This window comes from Cricetulus griseus, chromosome 7, assembly GCF_003668045.3.
Source record: "Cricetulus griseus strain 17A/GY chromosome 7, alternate assembly CriGri-PICRH-1.0, whole genome shotgun sequence".
NCBI classification, from domain to species: Eukaryota; Metazoa; Chordata; class Mammalia; order Rodentia; family Cricetidae; genus Cricetulus; species Cricetulus griseus.
Genome location: NC_048600.1, coordinates 119,541,795 through 119,567,728, shown reverse-complemented (window position 1 = coordinate 119,567,728; position 25,934 = coordinate 119,541,795). Strand labels below are relative to the sequence as shown.

The window sequence follows — 25,934 nt, the reverse complement described above, 5'->3', positions numbered from 1 at the left end:
CTGCATAAACTCTCTTTTCATTTTTAAGTTCAAAACAAGTGTCTATACTCATTCCTTGACCTATAGTGATGTTACAGGGGAAGTAAAAACAAACAAACAAAAATGCATTAAATACAAGTAACATGCCAGGCTGTGGTGGCAAACACCTTTAATTCCAGCCCTCGGGAAGCAGAGGCAGGAGGATCTCTTGAGTTCGAGGCCAGCCTGGTCTACAGAGTGAGTTCCAGGACAGGATCCAAAGCTACACAGAGAAACCCTGTCTCGAAAAACCAATAAATAAATAAAATGCACGTAACCTACCAACCCTCAGAGCTTAGCCTCAGGGCATGCTGTGGAATATTGGCCATTTCTGCTCACAGTCACATGGCTGAGTGGGAGCTGCCACTCACTGCCATTGCCCAGCACTGAGAAAGCACCATGCCCCATACTGCCAGTGTGAGAAAGCATCAAAATTTGAAGTATTCTATTGAATATCTTCCACATTTATCCTATCATAACATTGGACATTCATCAGTGGGGGCCAGAGAGATGCCTCAGTGAGTAAGGGTGCTTGCCACCAAGCCTGATGACCTGAGTTTGATCTATGTTACTTACACGGTGGAAGAAGAGAACTGACTCCCATAGGCTGTCCTCTGGCCTCCACATGCATGCACATATGTACCACTCAAAAATTGATGATAAAAATCACCCACTGGGCGCTGAGTGGTGGTGCACATCTTTAATCCCAGCACTCAAGAGGCAGAGGCAGGCAGATCTCTGTGAGTTCAAGACCAACCTGGTCTACAAGAGCTAGTACCACGACAGGCTCCAAAGTTACACAGGGAAACCCTGTCTAAAAACAACAAAAAAACAACAAACAAACAAATAATAATAGTAATAAATAAAAAATAAAAATCACCAATTGAACCATCATGAGTTGGGGCCGTCTGTATAGTCACATGGTCTTTAGTTAATGTTATCTTCATGCAAGCCCCCAAAGACAGAATTTGTTATTTCTAGGGATGGAGGGTAAAGTAGCTCAGTTGGTAGAGTGTTTTCTTAGCATGTATAAATCCCCGGTTCACTTCCCAGCAATTCATACATTGAGCATGGTGGTACGCGCCTATAATCCCAGTACACAAGAGGTAGAGGCAGGGGGATGAGTTCAAGGTTATCCTTGTCTACATAGTGAATTTGAAGCTAGTCTAGGCTACATGAAAACCTATCTCAAAAACTTATTTCCATTTTATAGATGAGCAATCTGATAGTCTGAGTTTTAATTATATAACTGTTCGAATCAAGGGCAAGCAGATGGTAACTGGGCTTAAACTCCAAAGCTGTGCTTCTGTATTATATTTCCTTTTGGCACAGATTAGTGCTATTTGGCTTTTGAAGTTATGCTGTGCCCGGGTGTTTTGGCAGACTCTGTAGCAGAACGGCTAGGAGGAGCTTCCTCTTTAGGATCAGGGGTATTGACTCTTTAGCTAGCCATCCCTGTCTTAGATACACCCTTGGTCCTCTGTGAGCTTCAGTTTCTACATTTGTACGCTGGAGATAATCATGTCTACTACACCAGGTTACTATACAGTTTCAATGAGTTCCCGTGTGCCAAGGGCTTGGGATGGTGTCTGGAGCATAGTGGCCTCTCCAGAGGAAGCATCAGCGTTAAGCTATTGTTTGTTCATATTTTCCAAGCATGTGGGTCCTTAATTTTTTTCTTTCACTTAGTTGAGATGGGGGTGGGTGGGTGGGTGGGTGTCTTACTCCAGAACTTGCTTTGTAGACCAGGCTGGCCTCACATAAAACTCCCCATGCCTCTGCCTCCTGAGTAATAGGGACAAAGGATGTGCCACCATTCACAGATGTGTGGGTATGCGTGTGCTTCCGTGTCTCAGGACATCTTTTGAGAGTTGGTTCTCTTCTTCTAATAGGTGGGTCCCAGAGACTGAACTCTGGTTGTTAGTGGTGGGCATCCGTATTGGGTGAGTCATCTCAATGTCTCACAATCCTCACTTTTCAAAAATGGTCTCTTCCAAGTCTTCACACAAGGCCTTGTTGCGCTTAGTTGGAGGTCATGCTGAGGATGAATTGATAAGTATAATATTTGTGGAAGGCTAGGTATGGGCAAGGAGGGTGGTGGTCACCCTTTCTCAGTCCCCCCCACCAAGGTGACATTTTGGATATGTGGCCAAGAAGAGTTTCAAGCTGTGTCACCGCTGATATCCATGCTTGCTGTGTGGTTCTGGGCAGCACGGGGGCAAAGACCCCAATGAACACTTTACAGAACCAGAGTCTGAATTTGAGAATCATTATTAAGCTGGCTGGAAGCTGCCTGGGGAGAACAGTTCTCACAGAGCAGCCCTGACTGGTTTCTGCAGGGAGCTTTGAAAGGAAAACAAACACATATCCAGGTTGGCAGTTGCAGGAGGAAACAGAGCAAGCAAGCAGTTTAACAGAAGCCAAAAGTGGCAGTTAGTTGGGGCATGTTGACCTCAAGTTCCCTAGGGCAGAGTTTGGTAATTTTCTAAGAGACTTTCCCATAGGAAGGGGTGTAATCAGGGGGTGGGGGATAGGAGGGTGTGTGGGGGGGTTGGAGGGCTGTCAGCTCTGAGTCAGACCTTAGATGGCTTCAGAGGGACAAGATGGTGGAATCTTGGCTCCCACTATACAGGGACTAATGATTAGAACCCTCCCCTATCCAGCCAATAATATTTCCTCTCTCTTCCTTCTCCCTCTTTGTCTTCTCTTTTCTTCCTCCTTCTCTCACCTGGATTTGAGGCCAATTGGCCTCAAACTCAAGTTAAGTCTTCAGCTTCAGCCTCCCCAGTGCTGGGATTCCAGACTACACATGTGATCCTTACACCTAGCAATAAATCATTTGCTTTTGGGAAGACTAAGGAAGGCAAACAACAGTTCCAGGCAAATATGCCTAGGGATCAGCCCTGATTGGGGCCAATCCATTGCTGACATGCCCATTACACACAGTGCTCATCACAGCAAAAGAAGAGAGCTGTAATGGTCAATCTTGGTTGTTAAGTTGGTTGGATCTAGAACCATCTAGGAGTGCTTCTATGCACACCCATGGGGGATTAGGCTAATTGTGTGGAACCTTCAGCAGAGGCTTAAGTCTGAGGAGGGCTGGGAAGCATTTGGGCTTTTTGCCTACCTGTCTTTACTTCTTGATGGTGAATGCTACCGCTGCTGCCAGGATGTGTCACTGGCGTCAGAATCCTGCTTCTCTGGGCTTTCAACTGGGCTGAAGACTGAGTGTCTCTCCAACAATCCTCCAGCCCTTTGGTGTAAGACAGAGGCTATTGATTCATCTAGCCTCAGGGCCTGAGGCTCTCTATTCTCTGTCTCTCTAGTGTGAAGACAGACTGTATCATGCAAGTCAGTCTAAGAAATCCTCTTTGTTTTCTGTATTCATGCTATCTATCCATTCTTTTCCTCTATTGAAATTTGAGTAATACAAGGCCTGACCTCCAAATCCAGGTCAGTGACTTCTGGGTCACACAGGTGTCTGGGACACTAGATCCTGAAAAGGAATTTGGCCTAGAGAGTAGGCAATAAAGCTTGATGATGACGTTGGAATGTGACACCAAAGGGGCAGGGTATCCTTCTGGAGTTATGACTGGTCCTAGTGATGATGTGTGTTTGCCATTAAAATGTTTATGCATTGTCTTACTGAACAAGACTACTTCCTTAAGTGTTAGGCTATAACCTTGCTTTTTCCTCCAGCAGGAGTTCAAGCTGTCATCTGTTGCTTCTAGGGCCCTAGAAGCCCTAGGGTTTGAGATCTCTAGATTTATTAACTATTAAGCCTCCCAAACATATTATGGATTTGGTTTATAAAGAAGAGTCTAGCTTTATTTTTAGCAGTTAAGTTTTAATTTCACAGCTATGATAGACTCAAAAGATTTTGGCCTGCGGAGTCCACCCTATCAGAATCTCCAGGGGAAAGAATGTTGAAAATTTAATGTCACAGACCCACCGGTATTCAGTCATATCGAATTAAGAGACTTTGGGTGGGACTCGGGAATCTGCATGCTAAAACCCTCTGGGATGGGTCTGATGATGAAGTTTGGGACCCACTCATTTAGAAGGCAAAGTGGATAAGCAGACAGTACTGTCACAATCTGCCAATAAGCTTGAGGGTCCTGCCTGCCCTCCACCCCTTCCCATTACCCCGTAAGTAACTGATGAATGTAAAATAGACTTGACCATCCCAAGAAAGTCATTTTAAGTGAAAACACATCTTTCAAAGTCACATTCCTTCTCCCGCCCCCAGACACCGTGTCTCTAAGGTAAATTTATGTTATCCAGGTGTGGTGGTTTATATGCCTATAGTCAGTCCTAACACTGGGAGGGAGGCAGAGACAGAAGGCTTAGAGGTCAAAGTTGTCTTCAGCTACATATCAAGTCTGAAACCAGCCTGGTCTGTATTAAAAAAAAGAAATCATAATATGATATACGTCACACGAGTTCTAGGCGCTAATTCTACTAATCAGTTTGGGATTGGTTGTTACAGTCAGGTGTGGAGGAGAAGGAGGAGCTCGGAAATTGCCTTTTTAATGCAGTTTCTGGAATTGGCAGGGACAAATGTGTCTGATGACCTCCTAAGACCCCAATTCGTATCAATCTGTCAAGCCCAAAATCTCCAGATTTTTGCAACCTCTGTTTCCCTCCCGGCTGGAGGCACTTGTTGCTAAATTTCAGGAAGAGGAAGTTAAGAAATGTAAAAAAAAAAAAAAAAAAAAAAAGCTGGGGTAAGCGCCTCAGCCTCATTGGGAGAGAAAACTCTGGCTCCTCCTCCCATTGGGACTCGGCCAGGTAACTCGCTGTACCTCGGGGCTGCCCCTTCGCTCCAGTCGGCAGCGCCGCAGCCCCTTTAACAGCCCTGCCCAATCGCCCGTCGATGCTCGCAGCCTCTCGCAGGCGCGCGGCACCGGCTGGATTGGGTCTTGTCTGGTGCGCGGCTGGTTCGCCCCGCGCCCCTGGCCGGGGCGGGGGCGGGCGGCCCCGGGCCCGCTGGAGCCGGAGCCGCGCGGCCGCAGAGCACGGGCGCCGGCGCAGTAGGATGAGGCAGCCAGCGGATCCAGGGTGAGCGCGCCCGGGGCCAGGTGGGGCGGCTCGGGAGCGTCGGGCGGAGCAGGCCCCGGGCTGGGGTGGCCGGCGCCGGGCACCCGCAGCTGCTGCCGTTGGCGCAGCGAGGCTCGGTTCAGCCCCTTCCACGCTGCCGGGGCTCAGGACGCCGGCACGGGTGGCCCTGGGAGGTCCCTTCCCTGCTTGGTGGCCGGGTGGGGCGGGGTCGCCCCGGGGCCGGAGGTGTAGCCTGCCGGTGCCGGTGCCCCGGCTCGGTGTGGGTCCCGGGAAGCAGCGTCCCCACGCTCGCTGAAGGAAAAACACCTGTCACTTCTGTGCGTGGGGCCTCGGCTTCCCGCCGCCCCCTCGGCCACCGTGGGAGAAGCTTGGGAGTGGAGAAGCGCGTTTACTTTTGCGCGAATCTGTCAGCGACCGTGTCGGCGCCTCGCTTGTTTTTTCTGCAACTCCTGGCGGACGCCGGGGACCGCGGGGGTGATTTGTGGAGCTTTCGAAGGGAGGCGGCGGCACACTGAAACCCGGGGAGATCGGAAGGTTAACAAGTGACATTGGGCTGAGGCCTAACGCCAGCTGCCCCGCTGGGAGCGCGGGGATGATGGTGGCGGAGACCCGGGGACCGTAGCGGGGACGGGAACCGCCGGCTCCATTGCACCACACGCCACTCCGGAGCTCCGACTCCGCGCGGGAGTTAGTGCAGGGGAGTTTTCCCCACACCGAGAACGATTTTTTGGAAAACTTAGCCCCTCAGTGGGTTGATGGTTACCTAAACCATCAGTTGTTATGGTTACACGGCATCAAATTTAAGGGCAAAGTCTGTTAAACACCCTCGCTCGCTCGCTCTCTTTTTCAGAGCTAAGGAGCACTTTGTCATTAGATTTCATAGATACTATGCAAGGAGTACATACTTCTTCAGAGTTGAAGAAGTGTGGGATCCATGAGTTCACAGGTTGTGCCCTGTTCCTGTGTGAGGTCTAAGTGTCTTGACACCATTGCCCAGCGCTCAGTTGAGAGGCATAGTCTTTCAAGTATTTTGATTATTCTTCCCGAAATAATCTCAAGAGCCAGTTTAAACTCGAAGAGAAACAGTGACTTTTATGTGTCAGATAATAAGGAAGAGCGAAGGGTCAGGTGATCTTTGACCCTTGGGGAAGGAGTTTGAAGGATCTGGGTTTGAGTTTCATGTTGGGATGACTTGCAGGGAAAGCTTATCTTGTCCTGGTCTGGTGAAACCGTCGTTTCTGTTAGCCTTTCCCAACCCTTGAAGAGTTTCAGTACCTTTTCAGAGTCTTCAAAACCTCTGGAGGCTGAGGGCATGGAGTCAGTTTTGCTGGTGTCTTTGCTACCTGAGCTCCTCTGGGAGTGGACATGAAAACTTGGAGAGGGGTAGTGGAGGGCTCTGGGGGGCTGCCCTTCCACACATTTATCTTCTGGAGATCCAGACCAGAGCATGGTGGTAATGGAGTTCACTGATTGGTAGTACAAAGACAGGTGAGGAGGAATGACAAATTGAAGAGTGGTTTGGAGCCGGGCTGTGGTGGTGCACACACTTTTAATCCCAGCACCTGAGAGGCAGTAAGCAGAGGCAGGTGGATCTCAGTGAGTTCTATGCCAGCCTGGTCTACAGAGTTGAGTTCCAGGACAGCCAGAGCTGCACAAGGAAACCCTGTCTTGAAAAACAAAACAAAACAACAAAAAGAATGGCTTGGACTGAGTGATGGGAAATGAGAGAGATAGCATATGTCAGACATGGTACTGTATGTTACTAGAGATTATGTTCTTAGGCTGCTTCTAGGAAGAGCAGCAAAGGTTAGGCTTCGTAGTATGTATGCATGCATACATTTAGAGAAAAGGTCTCCTGTATCCCAGGCTGACCTCAAACTTGTTACCTAGATGAGGATGACATTCCTGAGTGCTGGGATCACAGACCTGCACTATCACCCCGGGGTTTACATGGTGCTGGGAGCCAAAGCCAGAGTTTCATGCATGCTCGGCAAGCCTGCTACCAGCTGAGCCATATCCCAGCTTGATTACATTTTTAGATAGAATTACTGTAGGATGTTATGAACGAAGAAATTGCCAAGAGTAAAAAAAAGTATTTATTTGATAACTTTTTATTGCTAGATTCTGCTGGGCTTTGTGGATATGATAGAGGTGGGGAGAGGAGGAAGGGGTTTCTCCAAGTCAAAAGGTCTTGTTTTCTGAGGGGAGAAATGTACAGAATGTTATCTAATAAAAACAGGGAAAGGGAGCAATCCCTCCACTGTGGATTACTTTGATATCAGACTGAATCTTCAAAGTCCAGTTTCTGTGTCAGGTTCAGTATAAAATTGTATTCACCCTTGTGTTTGTTGACTGGTGTCTTTTCATGTTAGGAGTCTCCTTCCCTTTTTCCTGTCCATTCATTTATTCACAAGTTAGGAAGATCATTAAAGAACACTTCCCTTATCATCTAGGTGCTTCTAGTTTTTGTTTCCTTTCTTTTTTTTTTCTCTTCCTCAAGGAATTCTTTCTTGGGCTATGAAGATAGATCATTGGTTAAGAGCACTGACTTTCAGAGGAGCCAGGTTCAATTCCCAGCACCCACATGGCAGCTCACAACTGTCCAGTTCCAGGGGACCTGAAACCCATGGCAAAAACACTAATGCACATAAAAATTAATTAACAAAAAGAAATTCTCCTGTTTGACTCTTAATATCTTCTAAGGGTCCCACTTAGGAGTTGTTGAGGTCATGGGATGTTGGGTTCCTTGATTCTATGTCAGAGCAGAAGTTGACTGTCACTGAAAAGACGGCTTTTCAGGTCCTAGCTCTTCCACCCCCCACATCCCAGTCTTGTCCCGCACCAGCCTCTGATGGCAGGATGATTGCCTGTTTTTCTGGAGGAGGGAGGGGGCTCAGGATTGTTCTATGACTTCACCAGGACGACCAGCTCACTGGACGTAGAGCTGGACCTTCAGTGTGGGGCTGTTTGATCCCCAAGGTGTGCTTTTGCCTTTGTACCACATCGGTTTTCCTGGAAGCCAGGTGGGGTTTAGAAGAGTTGATCTAGAGTGGAGTCCATATCACAAGTCAGGCTCAGCTCCAGCTAATGAGCTCTGTACTGTGGTAGTGACCAATCAGCAGCTGTGTCCCACCTCTCTGCTGGGTGCAGTTTTGGGGGGACCCTTAGGATTCAGGGGAAAGGTAGTCAGGCTTCCTGGGAATTCATCTCAGTGTGTCTGCTCGTCAGCTTTGTGCACCCCAGTCTCTTCACCCGTAGACAGAGTATTCATGGTGTAGCAATACCAAGACAGTGCAGTCTGTATTATCTTCTGGTTCCTAACAACAATCATCTAAAGACTTATGGAGTCTTACGGTGGCACATGAAATGTGTTTTGCTGGATAAAGTACTGTCGTGTCTTATAGTCAGTGTGGTCTTAGCTTAGGTGGATGATGGTAGTACAGTATTTATAGGAAGTTATAAGGAGGGTTAAGTGAGGTCACTCAGGTGCTTGGCATACAGTGAGCCCCCATAACAATTGATACTGTCAAATAGCAGAGTGAACAGTTAATTGTAGGTGGCTCTGGGATAAAGCTTTGGATCATCCAGTAAGCTCTGCCCCTCGGGGCTCCGGTGATGATCCATGAACCGGGCTCATGGGCTAGAGGACTGGTTTCCAGTTTGCCAGGAACGCTGTCCTTCAGCGGACTGTTATCCCCACGAGAAGCATTACTTTCAGGAACTAATGAGCCATGTCCAGTCAGCTCCTTTTGTTCTGTCGATCCATTAAGTTCTTTGTCACCTTTAAATCCCCCAGTTAAAAATAAAGATCGATATAAACAGACTGGAGCCCCGTACTGCTGTATTCTTCCATGGGAGTTTTAAAGTGACTCCGTGTTAGCTGATTGTCTGTTGTTCCTTTCCAAACTCCTTGTGGTCTTGATGGTGTAACACGAAATGAGACTCTGCTAATGGGAGGGATGCTAGAAGGTATGGGTGTGGAGAAGCTCTGAGTGAACAGAACCCTACACTTGGCACCTAGAGGCCTGGCTGAAGGCCTGGCGATATTACCTGTTATCCCTGCATTCTGAGTGCGTCTTTATTGAGCTCTAAGTAGCAACGTCTCTTACAAACTGAGAACTTCCTTTCTTAGTTACTTGTCCCCTTGCCTCCAGCCCCAGCTGGAGTCTCAGAGTACATGAATTTATGAACCCAAAGAGTGGAGGTATTCAGTGGTTGAAAGGAATTACTTCATTCAGAACTTTTTGGTTTGGAGATAAGATTTTGTGTCATAGCCCAGGCTGGCCTTGTGCTTTTGTTTGTTGAGTAGCTGGGATTACAGGAATGTCCTGTCATTTGAGAGTCTCATTCAAGACTTTCAAATTGTCACTTGGGTGTTTGTGACAGTGTTTTGAAAAGTAGAAAACAACACTTGGGAGACAGAGGCAGGCAGATGTCTATGAGTTCGAGGCCAGCCTTGGTCTACATAGCACGTTCCAGTATAGCCAAGACTACATAGTGAGACCCTGTCTCAAAAAGAAAGGTAGGGAACAATGAACAATCGATAACAATGGGACTGGTTATTATTTATAGAGAATTGCTGTGGCTGGCATCTAAACTTGTACTTGATTCAAATTTCAGAACATTCTGGGTTTGTTTGTTTTTGTTTTTTGGGAGGGGGTGTGATACAGGATCTCTCAGTTGTAGTCCTGGCTGTCCTGGATTTTGCTAAGTAGACCAGGCTGTCTTTGAACTCAGAGAGATCCTCCTGCCTCTGCCTTTTGAATGCTGGGATTAAAGGTGTGGGCCTCGAAGCCTTGCAATGAGAAGACTAAGGTTCAAAGAGGTAATGATGCCGAGATCACAGGACAAGGCCAAAAGCTCATGGCAGAGATGAAAGCTCAGGCTTGTGCTGCTCCCAGCACGAGTGCTGTGGTTATGGTCATGTGGGTGTCACCCGTTCTGGAACCCTTTCAAGCCCAGGGAGCTCTCCCGGTTGAAAGGGAGAGTCCTCCCTCTGAAGTGAGAGCTTTCTGGCCTGTACCTTGTTCAAATTTGAGTGATTTGGGGCAACTTGGTTAACTAAAGACAACTCCTCCTGGAGTTAGAGGAGAGTTAAGTCCTTGAAAGGAAGGGTTTTTCTTTGGTGAACAAAGGCAGTGGCAGGTCACTGTGAGCACAAATGGGACTATTGAGAAGAACATGGCCTCTTGTCCGATCTCACAGGATGGGAGACCCAGGTGGGCTTTGAAGCAACGAAGTAACTTCTGTCTGCTGGATTTTCCTGAACATTGGTTCTGAGAGCTGTCTCCTGGGATATTATTGCACTGAGACACCAGGCACCTCCCTAGCTTAGCCTCACCGTTGATAGGGGTGACAGCTGGCTTCAGTCCTAAGTTTGTTTAGGATCAAACACCACTGTTGGTGTCTGCAAGTGTCCATCAGTCTCACAATCTGCGTTTTAAAAGAGTGGTGTTTCTCCTTTGCTATTTAAAGCTTGCCTAAGCAGGTTTATTTTCTTATCTAATTCCTTTCCTTCCTTCCTTCCTTCTTTCCTTCCTTCCTTCCTTCCTTCCTTTCTTCCTTCCTTCCATTCTTCCTTTTTTATTTTATTTTTTTTTGAGACAAGGTTTCTCTTGCGTGGCCCTGGCTGTCCTGGAACTTGCTCTGTAGACCAGGTTGGCCTTGAACTCACAGAGTTCACTACCTGCCTCTACCTCCGGAGTTCTGGGATTAAAGATACGCACCACTATGGCCCAGCTCTCATTCAATTCTTGGTCTATTCTTATACCCAATACTGTTTGTTTTTAAGCAGTATTCCTAAAAATGTTAATATTTGTTATTTGGGTTTAAAGTAGAGCATTTAAAAAATGTCCTATTGAAAGGGCTGACTGAGCAGTCACCAAGCATCTGAGTTTTTCCTGGTCCCAGGCACTGTGCTTGGCACTGGGAATCTGATGGGGAGTAAAACAGATGTGTTCCCTCCCCACCTGCCCATGCCACCTTCTGTGGTCTAGACAATAGCCGAGTCAGCTGATGCTCTGAATGTATCATCGGTATAACACAGTAGGGAGTGGGAATCTCTCCGAAGGGGATGAGACAGGAGTATTGCAGGAGAGGGAGTGACGGGTGGCCAGTGTGACTGTGCTGACGGGGTAGAGACATAGGACAGTCAGCATAGCCTGTGTGTGTGCCTAGCTTGGGACAGAGTAGAGGGGCCTCAGGAGCCAGGCAGCTCTTGAGAGGCCTGGGAAGTTTCCTAACCTTTGGGCCTCCTGTGCTTGGGAGGATGAGTGAATGAACCCTCAGGGCCGTTCCTGGCAGAACACAAAGAGCACTGAATAAGGGTTTGCTGACTCAGCAGTGGGAAACTTGACCGAGGCGAGGTACAGGTAAAAGGTACAGGATGGCTGCTGTGTAGGTCTTCTGAGGCTTTCTCAGGCAGCCCCGGGGATTTCTGCAGCGTACCTGCTTCTGGGGAGAGCCAGCCCTGCCTGCAGGAGCCCCTGCATCAGCCCTAGTGCTTGGTATGGAGCCAGCTGAACTGCTGGTGCTAGGGTCTGATTAAAAACATTAAATTACATTAAGTGTGTGTGTGTGTGTGTGTGTGTGTGTGTGTGTGTGTGTGTGTGTGTGCAGTATGCACCATGTGTGTGCCAAAGCTGACATGTGGAGGTCAGATGATAACTTTTGGGAGTTGGTTCTCCTTTCCAACTGTGTGGGTCCTGGAAATTGAACCCAGGCCATCAGACTGGGTGCAAGAGCTATTGCCTACGGGCCTTCTATTTGCATGTGGGAAGTACCCCCCCCCTTAGGAGGCATCAGAAACCAGTGGCTTTATTATTAGGTGATCAGATGTTACTATGTGTAGTACCTGTCCGAGCCCTAGTAAGATTTGGTGTCATATTTTCAAGTTCATAAAGACAGCTGTAACCTAGGATCATGAGAGCCCAGTGTTTTGGTTCTTTGATTTGGTATGGTCAGTAATAAAATACTGTAAACCCAACCATATGACAGCTTATGTTTTCCTAGAAAGTGTTCATTATGGCCAAATTTGTGTATCATTGAATTTTCTTTTAAAGTCTCTTGGCTTGGAAAAAAATTAAATACACTGTGTAAAAGATAATAGAACCTGTGTACTCATCATGCAGCTTCAATGATTAACAAGAGTTTGGTAATCTTTTCCCCCTTTGAGAATAGGGTTTTGTTTGTTTTGTTTTTTTTTTTTTTGAGATAAGGGTTTTACTATATAGCCCTGGGTAGCTTGGAACTCATTCTGTAGAACAGCTTGGTTTCAAACTCACAGAGATCCATCAGCCTCTGCCTCCTAGTTCTGGGACTAAAGGCGTGTGCACCACCGCCACTGCCGCCACCTAGCTTGAATGGGATCTTAAGCATCGTAAGTTGTCCTGGAATTCTGTATATAGCCGAGCAAGGTCTGAACTCGTGATCTTCCTGCCTCCATCTCCCCGGTGTTGGTACTAGAGGCACGTGCTGCCGTTTTTCTCATGCTCGCTGCATTTCTCAGCTCGCTGCATTTCTCAGCAGGCTCACTGCATTTCTCAGCTCGCTGCATTTCTTGGCAGGCTCGCTGCACGTCTCGGCAGGCTTGCTCGCTGCACATCTCGGCAGGCTTGCTCACTGCATTTGTCGGCAGGCTTGCTCACTGCACTTGTCGGCAGACGTGCTCACTGCATTTGTCGGCAGGCTCACTGCATTTTTCTCATCTCTTTCTCGGATGGTTTTCACACTGGAGTATCTTAGTGGATTTTATCATTCTATATGTGTATCTTTGAACTGAAAACTCATGTGATAGGTGTGATCAAAGAGAAGAAATGTCCTGTGTGCTTGGTGTTGCAATTCACAATCTGAAATGAAAAGTTCTTAGAAATCTGTAGTGATGCTTTGTTTGTAATCTAATAAATAAAGCTTGCCTGAAGATCAGAAAAGCAAAGCAGCCAAGCCACTAGAGAGTTTTTACCTCCATCAGTGTTCAGACCCAAGGGGGTGATCCTGTCCTCAGAGTGATTGCAGACTGCCTTATAGTCCTCTCTAGCGCTGGGATTAAAGGTGTGAGCTCTGTTTCTCATTTAGACTGTAGCCCAGGTGTGGCCACCACTGCTTATCCTCTGGCTAAGTAGTTGATTAGGTGTGTGGCTAACTAGTGGCTGTGTGTGTGTATGTGTGTGTGTGTGTGTGTGTGACTAACTAGTGGCTTAGCTCTTAACTACATGTGGCTAACTGGTGGTTTAGTTCTGCACTCTGATCTTCAGGGAAGCTTTATTTGTTAGATTACAAACAAAATATCACTCAGAAATCTTTGTAGCCTGGGCTGTGATGAGTAAAGGGCTGGAGAAATGGCTCTGTGTTAAGAGTAGCTGCTATTGCAGAGGACCTGGGTTCAGTTCCCAGTACCAACAGGTGGCTTACAATGTCTGTAATTCCAGTTCCAGAGAATCCAAAACCCTCTTCTACATCTGCCAGTACTAGGCATGCAAATGGTGCACATATATTGCAAACAAAATACTCATACCCATAAAATATAATAAAATAAATCTTAAAAGAAAAAAAAAGAAAAACAGAGAGACTCAATGGCCATAGTGGTTTATGCCTAGAATATGAGCACTCAAGAGGCAGAGACAGGAGGATTTCTATGAATTTAAAGCCAGCCTGGTCCACATATTGAGTTATAAATGACAAACTTCTGTTTTTGTTTTTTGTTTTTAAAGGGGCAATTCAAATTTATCATGTAGATAACTCTTTAGTAGTGCCCCTGTGGGCCACTGTCCATCTGTAAAATTAGAACTATTCTGGCACTGGGCTCTCACTAATGGTTGCCACTTATCATATGTGATGACCATTTGGAAGGTGGTAATTAGCCATGGAGAAATTGAAGCTTCAATTTATTAAATTTTAAGTACTTTCAGTTTAAATAGTTCTATGTGGTCATATTGGACTGTGCAAGCCACAGTCTTGTCTGGGAATGTGCTTACCATGTGTAAGGAGCAGGGTTTAATCAACACCATGGAAACACCGAAACCAGAAACACCAGTTGTGGTGTTAAGCTAGAGCCCAGAATGACTATTTTTTTGTTTTTTGTTTTTTGTTTTTTCAAGACTGGGTTTCTCTGTAGCTTTGGAGCCTGTCCTGGAACTCACTCTGTAGACCAGACTGGCCTCGAACTCACAGAGATCCCTCCTGCCTCTCCCTCCCAAATGCTGGGATTAAAGGCATGTGCCACACTGCCCAGCTTGACTAGTTTTTATTTTTGGTTGGGAGTCTAGCCTTGTCTCCTGCCCCCAGCTTAACTAATCAGAGCAGCAAATGTAAGTGTACACATTACGAGTACTTCCCAAACTCAGTGCATTGATGGAAGGGAGAACCACTGGGTTTAGGGTCTTTACTGCTGGTCTCAGAGACTCCAGAAAGTTGGATTTGATGCTGTGATATCTTCTGAACCTAGGCTATGAACCCCGAACCCCTGGGCTGCTGGTTCACTGTGCACTGAGAGGTGTCAAGGCCGGCAAGTGGTTTATCTGAAGGCTTCAGATAGCAGGATGACCCCAGCTGGCTGTGGGAGTTGTTTACACTACTGTGAAACTTAGAGGCTGTTCCAAGGTGACACCCAGGGGCTAGGAGTGACAGCTGCAGAGGGCACAGGGTCTCTCTGTCTCTGTCTCTGTCTCTGTCTCTCTCTGACTCTCTCTCTCTCTCTCTTTTTCTTCTGGAGCTGAGGACCGAACCCAGGGCCTAGCAAGTGCTCTACCACTGAGCTAAATCCCCAGCCCCCTTCTGGGCACTTCTTTATCCCCGGGGCACAGTAAGATGGTTTGTTGATAAACATTTAACATGGAGGGCAGTTTCAGTGACTGGGAGATTGGCCTTAAATTTGTGTAGACATCCTGAAAAACAGGTGTCAGGGAGGCATACTACCGGGCTGCAGGGCTTGCACAGTGACTTTCTGCATTTCCATTGTGCTCTCTTCTCTCTGCTCTTTGCCACTCCTTTGCTGTGTGCTGTTGATGTTCGAATCTCTTGGGCCATCCTCTTCTCTGGCTTCGCTGCCACCACTGTCAGGTGGCTCTTTTTGCTCAGAAGACTGCAGTGACTTCTACGCTGACTGCCTATGGCTCCTATTCTCCTTTCCAGCCTGTTTGCAACACACAGCGGAGTAGGCTTTTTAAAACCCACATGGGCCCATGGGACGGCTCAGCAGGTCAAGTCTGAGGACCTGAGTTGGAACCCCAGGCCTGACATGGTGGAAGAAAAGAGCCAATTCTCATAAGTTGTCTTCTGACCTCCACACAATAAATAGATTAAAATGTAATAAATTTTTAAAAAAATCCTGACACGACCATGTGATGTCTCTGCGCCACCTGTGAAAGACTAGTTAAGATTATACCTGAGCATGGGGTTTCATCCTCTTAAGAGCCTCCTTCAGCCTGGGCCTCTGCCTCCTAGTGCATTACCTAGGTGTGCTGGCCACTTTTCCAGCCCTGGCTGGAAGGGAGCTGGGCAGATACTATGCTAGGTCCTTATTAGTTATGAATGCCCAGCCTTCTGTTAGGCTTCTTTCTCGCTAGCTCTTATAACTTAACCTGTCTCTCTTCATCTATGTTTTGTCTCAGGACTTTCTACCTTTTCTTTCTGTATGTCCTACACTGTGTCTGCTGGCCATGTTCTCCCTTCTCTTCTTGTTCTAGATTTTTCCTCCTACTTATTCTCTCTGTCTGCCAGCCCCACCTATCCCTCTCTTACCTAGATTGGCCATTCAGCTCCTTTTTTTTTTTTTTTTTTTTGAGACAGGGTTTCTCTGAGTAGCTTTGGAGGCTGTCCTGGAACTCACTCTAGTAGACCAGGCTGGGCTCCAATTCACAGAGATCCGCCTGCCTCTGCCTCCTGAGTGCTGGGATTAAAGGCGTGCGCCACCATTTAGCTCTTTACTAGACCAATCGGGTGCTTTAGGCAGGCAAGATCAAATGCAACACATCTTTACATAAGTAAACACATGCAGCAAAATCAAATGTAACACAGTTAAAGTAATATTCTGCAGCATAAACAAACGTGACACGTCTTTTACATAGTTAAAATGATTTTCCAGACATTTGCTGATGTGCTTCCTATTATGTGCCCAGGACCTAGCACCGTACCTGCCCTTGTCCGGGCTCTGAAGCACTTGTTGAGTGAGCGAATGACTGAGCCAAAGTACACCAAAAAGTATGGGAAAACTGACAGGAGGCACGCTCTCAAAGCTTGGGCTTATTGAGGAGGGTGAGTAATTTTTAATGCAGAATAGAGAAGAGAGAGGCAGGGGAGAGTCTGTAGCAGTCATTTTGGGAGCTATGTGGTAGGTTTAGAGGAAGCACCTGGTTCTGAGGCCACACTTTGTATTCCTCTGTTCCTGTCTGAACAGGGTTCCTGCTTTCCCTTGTTGATGTGTCTGCCCTAGGAAGGAAGCAGCGGGGACTGCAGCCGGCCTCTAGGTTAGAGACTCCCGTGTGTGGCCTGTGATCTGGAGGCAGTTCTCCTCCACAGAGGACTTGGCTGCTCATGTTTGTCTCTCTCTCCTCCCTCCCACTTGCATGAGCCAATGCTTTGCCAGTGTGTGTGGGGGGATGATCTGTTTGGCAGATATTCGCTGGTAGCCATTGCTACTGTTAAAACATTGTGCAGGTGGGCACTAAAGAGGGCTCCAGGAAGTTGTGGGAAGGAACTGTGGCTGCTTCCTGGGGACACGAGGGAGTTCCTGGGAGCCTCCCTGGGAGACTGCAGCTGTTTGCAGACCTGGCAGTGCACTTGGAAGGACTTGCTTCTTCCTTAGACCTACTTCAGATGAATGGGGGAGAGCCCGGCGGCCAGCATCCGAAGCTCTGCATCCCAGCTCGCACTCACAGCTCCAAATCTATGCCCCAGGGAAACAGGGGAAACTTTGATCTTGCCCAGACTTTGAAGTTCTGAGTAGGAGATTGAAGGATATGAGATTAAGATGGTGGGTGAATTTAGCTTTATGATTTAGAAGAGGAAACTGGTGTGGTATACTATCTGTGTGGAAGAAAGGGACTCTTCCCACCAGGGCCTCAGATGCCAGAGAAGAGGTATTCCCCTTGTGTGGGGGCTGGGAGGGCAACTGAGTGTTTCAGTTAACTTTGTCAACTTAACACAAGCTAGAAATATTTTGGAAGAGAATCTCAGTTGAAGAATTGTCTAAAACAGAATGGTCTGTGGGGCGTTGCCTTGATTGCTAATTGATAGGAGGGCCCAGCCACTGTGGGCAGCTGCAGCACCTAGGTTAGTGATCTTGACTGTATAGGAAAAGCTAGTTGAGTATATGTCTGTCTGCCAGCCAGCAAGCAGCACTCTCGTGGTTCCTGCTGTTCTTCTTTGATTGTGACGTGAGATTATTGGTTGGAGGCAATGCTGTGTGGAATAGGAGGCGGGCCTGATGTCAGTGTCTTGCCTTGAAGTTACTCAGTGATAGCTGTAATGTAGAATTGCCGGCCAGGTAAACTCTTCTCCTTGCTTTTGGGTAGGGTATTTTGTCATAGCTGCATCCCTAGAGGACAGGAGGAATCTCATTCTGGGAGACTTGCAAGTCTGGTTAACAAGGCCTCAAAGGCTGGGCCAGGCCTGGTGGCTCACAAGTGACAGTGGCAGGCGAATCTCTGAGTTCAAGGCCAGCCTCAAAAAACCAAAAAGGAAAAAGAAAAAAAAAAGTCTCAAGGTGTGTATTTCAATTACACAGAAGAGAATATAGAAGGAAAGTGTACACATGGATAACAAGGAGACCTACATGACTTGGTATGACTTGGTAGGTGCCTTGGCATGACAGTGGTGATCAGGAAGGAACTTTTTTGTTTGTTCAAGACAGGGTTTCTCTGTAGATGTGGAGGCTGTCCTGGAACTAGCTCTTGTAGACCAGGCTGGTCTCAAACTCATAGAGATCCACCTGCCTCTGCCTCCCTAGTGCTGGGACTAAAGGTGTGCACTACCAGTGCCCGGCCAGAAAGGAACTTTTAAGTGGAAACTGGCACTGAGAGAAGGGCTTGATTGCCTACAGACTTATGTGTGAGCTTGTGCCTACAATTTATGTGTGAGGTAGAGCAGCTCAGGCTGCCTTGCACTAGAAACTTGCAGCACAAATAATGGGGGCAGGTAGTTAGCATTGGAGGCAGAACTAGGAAGGAGGGTCCTCTGCGGGATTTACTCTGTGTGGAGCCTGATCATGGAAACCAGTGGAAAGCATTTTAATTTTGATGGAAAGCTCAGTAGGAGAGCAGGTGCTATCCTGGTACGTGAGACCCTCTGGCAGGCTTAATCAAGCATGCAGATGTTTGTATAAGGTAGACCTTGTAGGAACACATTGTGGAGAGCAGGGAGGAAGGAAGGGAGGGAGGGAGGGGGCGGGAGGGAGAGGAGAGAGAGGTGCATGTGCTTAATGACACCAAATAGGTAAAAGCCAGAAGTGTATTCTCCTGTGAGTGTTTGCATTGCACTTAATGGTACTGAGTAGGAAAGGGCCGGCTGTCAATGTGGCTGAGGGGAAACCTGTCCAGAGTCAGCTGTGACTGCAAACATTCACCACAGGCGGGCTCTCCCTCTAAAGTCATCAGCTGAGTGTTTTCTTCTAGTCTGCATTATTGTTTCCTTGGAGTTAAAATGGTGGGACTGCTGCCCACCTGGACCCAGGAGCCACCTTGGTGTCCTCTGTTCAGATGCTTGTGAGAAGTCACTTCTTGGGCCGGGCGGTGGTGACACACACCTTTAATCCCAGCACAGGGAGGCAGAGGCAGGTGGATCTCTGAGTTCGAGACCAGCCTGGTCTACAGAACAAGTTCTAGGACAGCCAAAGCTGTTACACAGAGAAATCATGTCTTGAATACCCCCCTCAAAAAAAAAAAAAAAAAGAAAAAAAAAGAAAAAAAAAAGAAAAAAGGGAGAAATGACTCACATGGGGAAGTGCACAAAGACTGAACCCAGGACCTTAGCCCATGCTGAACATACCCTGTTCCTTGCACCCACCCCAGGTGACCTGGAGAGCGCCCATGACATCAGCCAGTCCTCCACATCCACTGCCATACGCCAGGCAGACAGGAAACGTTGGTCGGTACCCGCCCAGTGACTGGGTGATTGATGGATCCTCTGGACTTCATCTATCTCATGCCCTCCACAGAGCTCGGAAACTCCAGCACCTGCCCTGTGGACTCTGGGGGAGCCGTCCTCAGGGAGACTGGAGCTGCTGCCCCAGTGAAGTTCAGATGTGCTAGTGAAGTGGAAAATAAGTCAGGGTAGTTGGCAGCCCAGGGGAAAGGCGTTGCTTTTGTTTTAATTTCCCAGGGTAGACCGAAGCCTGCAGGAATAGGGTGAGTGCCATTCCATCCTGATGGGGACGTTAATAGTAAAGCAGGAGCATTAATTTTTTTTTAAGGCTAAAACTCCCAGCAGAAATAACTATTGATCATGCTCTGAGCGAGAGACCAAACTCATTTGTTGGACTTGGCTTTGTCCTGAGGCTTGGCTATGATTGAGAGTATGTTCCTAGGAGGCTTAGTAGCCTGAAGTGGATTTTATTTCAGGGGATCTGATTTGTGGTCCCAAAATCTTAGAGAAGCCAAAGCCCCATCACATAGCTCTGCACCAGGCAGCAGAGATGTGTTGGTAGCGAGCATTGTAAGGCCAGGGCTGAACATTTTCCTGGGGCAACAGTCAAGAAGCCCCTCCAAAGGATTGCATGAGTTTGTGATGCAAGGGTGTTAATCTTGAAAAATAAAATTGAATGTGCATTTCTGGACTTTTTCTGTTTTGATCCATAGCTTTGAAGGAATACTGGAGAATTTGCAGCTTTGTTTCTGAACCTGGCTGCTGTGGCCTGTAAGCGTGTGGCATCTGCAGTTGACATTGGCTCCAGCTTCCTCTTCTGGGATGGCAGCTGCTCACCCTGGGCATGCCCTCAGTGCAGTAGTGGGGTACCCCAGCCTTGCACCCCATTGATGAGTGAACATGCAGCAGGCACCCCGTGGATTGGTTAGTGCTGGCTGAGATGGGTGTTTTGTGGCATGCTGAGGAGAGACAATGCATTTTTAATTTCATGTTTCTGTTTTAGGAGCTCATTTATACAAGTGCTTAAGTTGATATTTAAAGTAGAAACCAGAAGGTTCCATTTCCTAGTCTCTCTCTCTCTCTCTCTCTTTATTTTTGAGACAGGGTTTCTCTGTGTTAACAGCCCTGGCTGTCCTGGAACTCCCTCTGTACAACAGGCTGACCTCGAACTCACAGAGATCTGCCTGCCTTTGCTTCCTGAGTTCTGGGATTAAAGGTGTGCGCCACCACTGCCCAGTCCTTTTCCTAATCTTAGTGTAGTCTGCAGTGTGTCAAGGGGCAGGTACCTGAGTTCAGGCCTGTAGATTTTGTCAGCCTCTTTCACAGTGTGCTGCCGTGCTGAGGGATGGAAGATGGAAGCACCCTGACAGATAGATGTGCAAGGCAGGCTGGTTGTCCAGCAGTCCCACAAGGGCTGCCCTGTGACACCTCACATGAGATAGTGGCTGTGCTGATGGAATGACTGGGCAGGCCCAGAGTCTCAGGAGTCAACCTTCAGCTTTCTGAATGCAATGCCTTAACCACTAGACCATCGGCCAATCTTGTCTTCTGGGGACTTCCTGTATCCCAGAAAGACCTTGAACTCCATCTAGCTGAGGGTGGGTGACTTTGGGTTCCGGATCTCCTGCCTCTGCCTTCCAAGTGCTAAGGTACAGTGTCCAAGTGCACAGTCCAAGTGCTAAGGCCTTTGAAGAATCTTAGAGGAAGTGTTCAAATACCTGGGATAGCGTTGTTATTAATTACAAAATAGTTAATTAGATGCTTTTCTCCCAAATAATAACTTATAAATCAGTATACTGGGTTTTCCTCCATTTCCTCCTTTCCCTTCTTTTTAAATTTAAGAAAATATTTATGTATGTTTCAGATTTTCAATATCTTTGTTATTTCTTTTATGTCTAGTAGTAACCAGCTGTTTTCCCATCTGGGCTTGGTTCCAGGAGTAAAAGTTCTGGTGAAACAGTGGGAAGCCCAAGAAAATGTCCTTTTTCTAGTGGGGACTTCACCCATTGTCCCTTGTATCTTTGCAAAACTCCTAGGACCACATATCCACTCCCTAAAGGGATCCCATCAAAGTTTTACGTATCTATTTAAATCAAAACACTTAATGACTTGGGAGGCAGAAACATGTTAGAGGCCAGCCTCCTCTATGTAATGAGTTCCAGGCTAACTAGGGCTACACCGTGAGACTCTTGTTTCAAACAAACAACAGCAACAAAAAAACATGTAGTGAATTCTTTACATCAGGTGGGTTTTTTTGTTTTTGTCTTTTTGTTTGTTTTTTTGAGACAGGGTTTCTCTGTGGCTTTGGAGACTGTCCTGGAACTAGCTCTTGTAGACCAGGCTGGTCTTGAACTCACAGAGATCCGCCTGCTTCTGCCTCCCAAGTGCTGGGATTAAAGGCGTGTGCCACCACCGCCTGGCTTACATCTGGTGTTTTTGGGGGGAGTAGGATGGTTGTTATGTGGCTCTGGCTGTCCTGGAATTCACTATGTAGACCAGTCTAGCCTTGAACTTGGAGAGATTCATCTGCCTCTGCCTCCAGAGTGCTGGGGTTAAAGGTGTGCAAAATTATGCCAGGTACATCAGGTATTTAATCCGAAGAGAAGGAGAAGGGAAGTGTGTCTTTCTAGGAGATAAGTGTGTGTGTGTGTGTGTGTGTGTGTGTGTGTGTGTGTGTGTGTGTGTGTAGGGGGTCTTTAATGTTTATCAGGTTTGCATGAAGCTCACACTTGAGCCATAGCACCTGTGAGAGCTCATGTTCTCATCTCTAAAGTGAGAATGGAGTGATCAGTTCCCAGCACGGGTGAGGCTAGGTGTACCTGTCGCTGGAGGTTCATCACAGGCTGTCTTTACACACTAAAATCTCTTCCCTGGCTACTAGCACCCTTAGAGCCTTAGTGGAGAAAGTGTCATGTGAAGTTGGCCCCTGACCAGGCCCTCAGAACCCCAGGGCATTTTCTCTTTCCTGGTTTCCTTAGTTTCTTTAGATAAGAAAGATTGTCCCTCTGACTTTTCTGGGGCTTCTCTGTTTTTCTTGGGGTTCTCTCTCCTTCTTTCTCCTCTTATCTTTCTTCTTCACTCTAAATCACTCTGCTCACAGCTTTTCTGTTGGGTGTGGTAATTCTTGCCTGGGTCGAACAGGACCCCTGCCTGGGTCAGACAGGACCAGGAAGCCTGGGGCTCCTAGTAGTGTGACTCTGGCCAGTGGGAGCTACTCCTCCCTCAAAGTCTTGGCTTCAGTTTGCCCTTTCCTGTTTCTGAGGGCAGCCACCTGCTGTGGCAGCCTCCAGCTGGCCTAGAACTCATGCCAGTGCAGCTTGTGTGGTATGATGGTGAGCTCTGCTCACGAGTGTATGCTGTGTCTTGTTTCCCCTTTTCAGTTTTGCCAGAGGCAGTAACGACAGAAATTGTTGCTTTCAGAAAGACCATTCTTCTAGAGGCATCGTGATATAAGTGTAAAGCTGATAGTAGGTGGTGACATTGTTGTAGCAGAACCCTGTCAGCGGAGCTAGCCTCCTTCATTCCCTGAACCATTGCAGTGCTGAGGAGTAAATCTAGGGCAGACTTGTGCCCGGCAAGTGAGGCAAGAGCTCTACCACTGAGTTACATCTCCAGCCCCAGATGTTTAAGTCGGATTGTCTGCTTTCGCTGTTTCCGTTTTCTTTCCCCCCCACTCCCCCTTGGTCTGGGAGTCAGAAACCTGGCTCTTAAAGGGAGAAAGCGCTCCGTTCTTACTACTTCTGAGGAGTCCTTAGCCCTCAAGGGTGGGCATATCTGGGAGGCACTGCTTAAGAAACTGGATCTCTTCATTGATAGAGCCAGCTCATGAACTGGTAATGCAAGCTGTTGGTAATTACAGAAAACCTGCCGTGAGACTCATCTAAAATTAAGGAAGAGTCAGCGCTGTGGATTTTAAATACGGAGGGAGTGGGGCTTGGCCCTTAATTGTCCAGGTGCAGGTGACTTCCTGCTGTGCTCCGTAAGCCTTCAGCTGGCTCTCCTTGGTTTGATGCCTTCCCTCTCATCCAGCTGGTTTGCATCTCTGCTGTCTTAATGAGAGGCTACCAAAATATTCAGGTCAGGCCTCACAGAGATCCGCCTGCCCCTGCCTCCCGAGTGCTGGGATCAAAGGCGTGCGCCACCAACGCCCGGCTGGTCTTGTGCTTTCGATTTGTGTTGTCTTTTTTTTTTTTTTTTTCTTTTCCAGGATCTCCTCTCCCACTCCCTTCTCTCCCTTCCTCTCATTTTATTTCATATTTTATCTGTATGAATGTTTTGTCTGTGTGTATAAGTACTGCTGCCCCATCTGGCCCACAGAGGCCCGAAGATGGCTCTGGTTCCCCCAGAATGGAAGTTATGGACAGTTGTAAGCTGCCCTGTGGGTGCTGGGAATTGAACCTGGATCCTTTGTAAGAACAGCAAGCACTCTTAACAGCTGAGCTGTCGCTCCGGCCTTCTCTCTTGTCACTGTCTTAGCAAGTTGCTCCCAGAGTAGCCTTGCACTTCTGGAGACAAGACATTCTCCTGCCTCACTCAGCCTTCTGAGCCACTGAGACATAGCCACATGCCATCCTGCCCAAGGACTTTACAACAGTAACGTGTGGCAGTGAAAACCAACTAGATGACTTTGACTCTGTCTAAGATAGGTTGTCTATCACTTAATTTTGTAGGTGTGTCAGCACGAGCAGATCTCCAGATCTTAGGCACATATGCTGTAGTAGACACTGAAGGTGTTTGAGACTAAAGTCTTCATTTACTCCATGACTTGGACTTTATAGGCATATGGTTGGTTCCACGGTTTACTAGGAAGGATATCTGTACTATATGTGCTTTTGAGTGACTTGAAGGAAGGGGATTCCAGTTAGGATAATGAGTTTGAGACAGCTCCCAGTCATTCATTCTCTAGACCTTTAAAGGAATCGTCAAATTACAGCAAATAGAGTTAGAAATTATTTTGCAATTTTCTCAGCAGATTGTAACTTCTCCTTTTGCACATCTAGTCATCTTGGAAATAATAGTGCCAAAGTATCTTTTTCTAAATGGGACTATTTTCCAAATAGAATGTTACCTTTTGGGTTAGAAAAAGTGGCAGAAGGCTGCCCGCTAGGAGAACACAGCAAGCCCTCAGTTTTCAGCTCCCAGTTATTGTGTCTTTAGCCACTTTGGAAGAAGTCTCCAGATTGCCACGTGTGTGAAAAGAAGATTGGTAACTGGGTAGACTTATAATGGAAGTGAGATTGTTAGAACCACTAGTCATTTTCTAGACAATGGGGTGATCATAGAAGGCCCTAGCCATTGCTGGGGGAAGTAGAAAAGTCATGTAATTTATATGATAATTGCTTTTTCTTTTGAGACAGGAGCTTGCTACGAATTCCTGACTGGCCTTGAACTTGCAATAATCCTCCTGCCTCTGCCTACTAGTATTGGGATGTTTAGATTGACATGTTTGAAAAAGAAGAGCATAAGAACTTATCAAGACAAAAATAGAAAGTAAAATTAAAAACTGGTAGGGAGCAGGGCAGTGGTGGAGCACACCTTTAATCCCAGCACTAGGGAGGCAGAGGCAGGTGGATCTATGTGAGTTCGAGGCCAACCTGGTCTACAAAGCTACACAGAGTAACCCTGTCTCGAGGAAAAAAAAAAAACTGGGAGGGAAAATAAATGTACAGGTGTTCTTCAATCATATTAAACCTTTTACACCATCTAAGACCTGGTGTGTTGAGGGTCTGGAGAACAGTGAGGAAACCGTTAACTTTTGACGTAGAACTGACTGCTAAGTGGCTGGGGAAACCTGCTTGGAAGGAAAGCTTCTTTGGAGATGTGCCTTCGGCTTGCTGAAGTGTTGAAGACTCAACATTGATTTGACCTGTGATGGGGAGCTGGGTAAAATGAGGTATCTCAGCGAGGGTAAAGGTCTTTGTGAGCCAAGAAAGGCTGCAGAAGGGAGTGTCATCTGTACATGAAAACAAAGCAAACCCAAGATCAGATCCCCAGCGAAGATCTCACCCACGTGCATGCTGTCTAGCTGCAGGGGCTGAAGCCGGAAGGTCCTAGTGCTGGGCACTCCAGAATGGAGAGCTCTGCTCCCACAAAAAGATGGTGTGAGCTGCTGGCTTGGCTGCTTAGTGGTTCTCCTGAGAGACAGTCCTGATTCCAAACAAACTTGCTAGGAACCTTGTTCATTGGAGGCAGCTCCGAGAAACCTGGGTTTCCTGAAATAACCCAGTTTAAAATTCTGCTGCTATGCCAGTCACCTGACAAAATACTGGAGGGAGAAACTCAGAGAGAAGGGTTATTTTTGCTCACAGTTTTGGAGCTTAAGTCCAAGGTTGGCCAGTTCCCTTACTTTGAGCCTAAGGTGAGGCAGACATTACAGTGGCAGACCAAGAGGCTGCTTGCTCACTTGATGGGATGTGGTGGAGTGGAAGGTGTGTGTGTGTGTGTGTGTGTGTGTGTGAGAGAGAGAGAGAGAGAGAGAGAGAGAGAGAGAGAGAGAGAGAGAGAGAGAGAGAGAGAGAGAGAAAAGGGGGGGAGTTGGGGGGGTTGGGTTTGGGGGAGAGTACATCTATCTGCTCTTGTCCAGGCCAAGCCAAAGCCTTCCTGCAGTAATTTATTTCTACTCCTTTTGCCTTTTTTGTTTTTTAAACAATACAGATGCTTTATTCAATAGTTGCAGGTTATCATGGGCCAAGTGGTGGATATCCAGGACCCAGCTGCAAGGTCGGCATAATCTCTGAGCCTCTCTCTCTGACTCCAATAGGGTGAGCACATCACCCTCT

The 25,934-nt window shown here is 47.3% G+C and overlaps 1 protein-coding gene across 2 annotated transcripts in view; it reads left to right on the top strand.

Annotated features, from left to right (window-relative positions):
- Tex2 (testis expressed 2) overlaps nt 1–25,934 on the top strand; it is a 121,103-nt gene that overhangs the window by 9,236 nt on the left and 85,933 nt on the right. The window contains exon 1 of one of the 2 annotated variants that reach the window (XM_027427808.2): nt 4,997–5,079. The exons of the other annotated variant lie outside the window; for it this stretch is intronic. The gene's annotated coding sequence lies outside the window, so the exon portion shown is untranslated. Of the gene's footprint in view, nt 1–4,996; nt 5,080–25,934 lie in introns of those variants that run through there. 2 annotated transcript variants of the gene reach the window in all.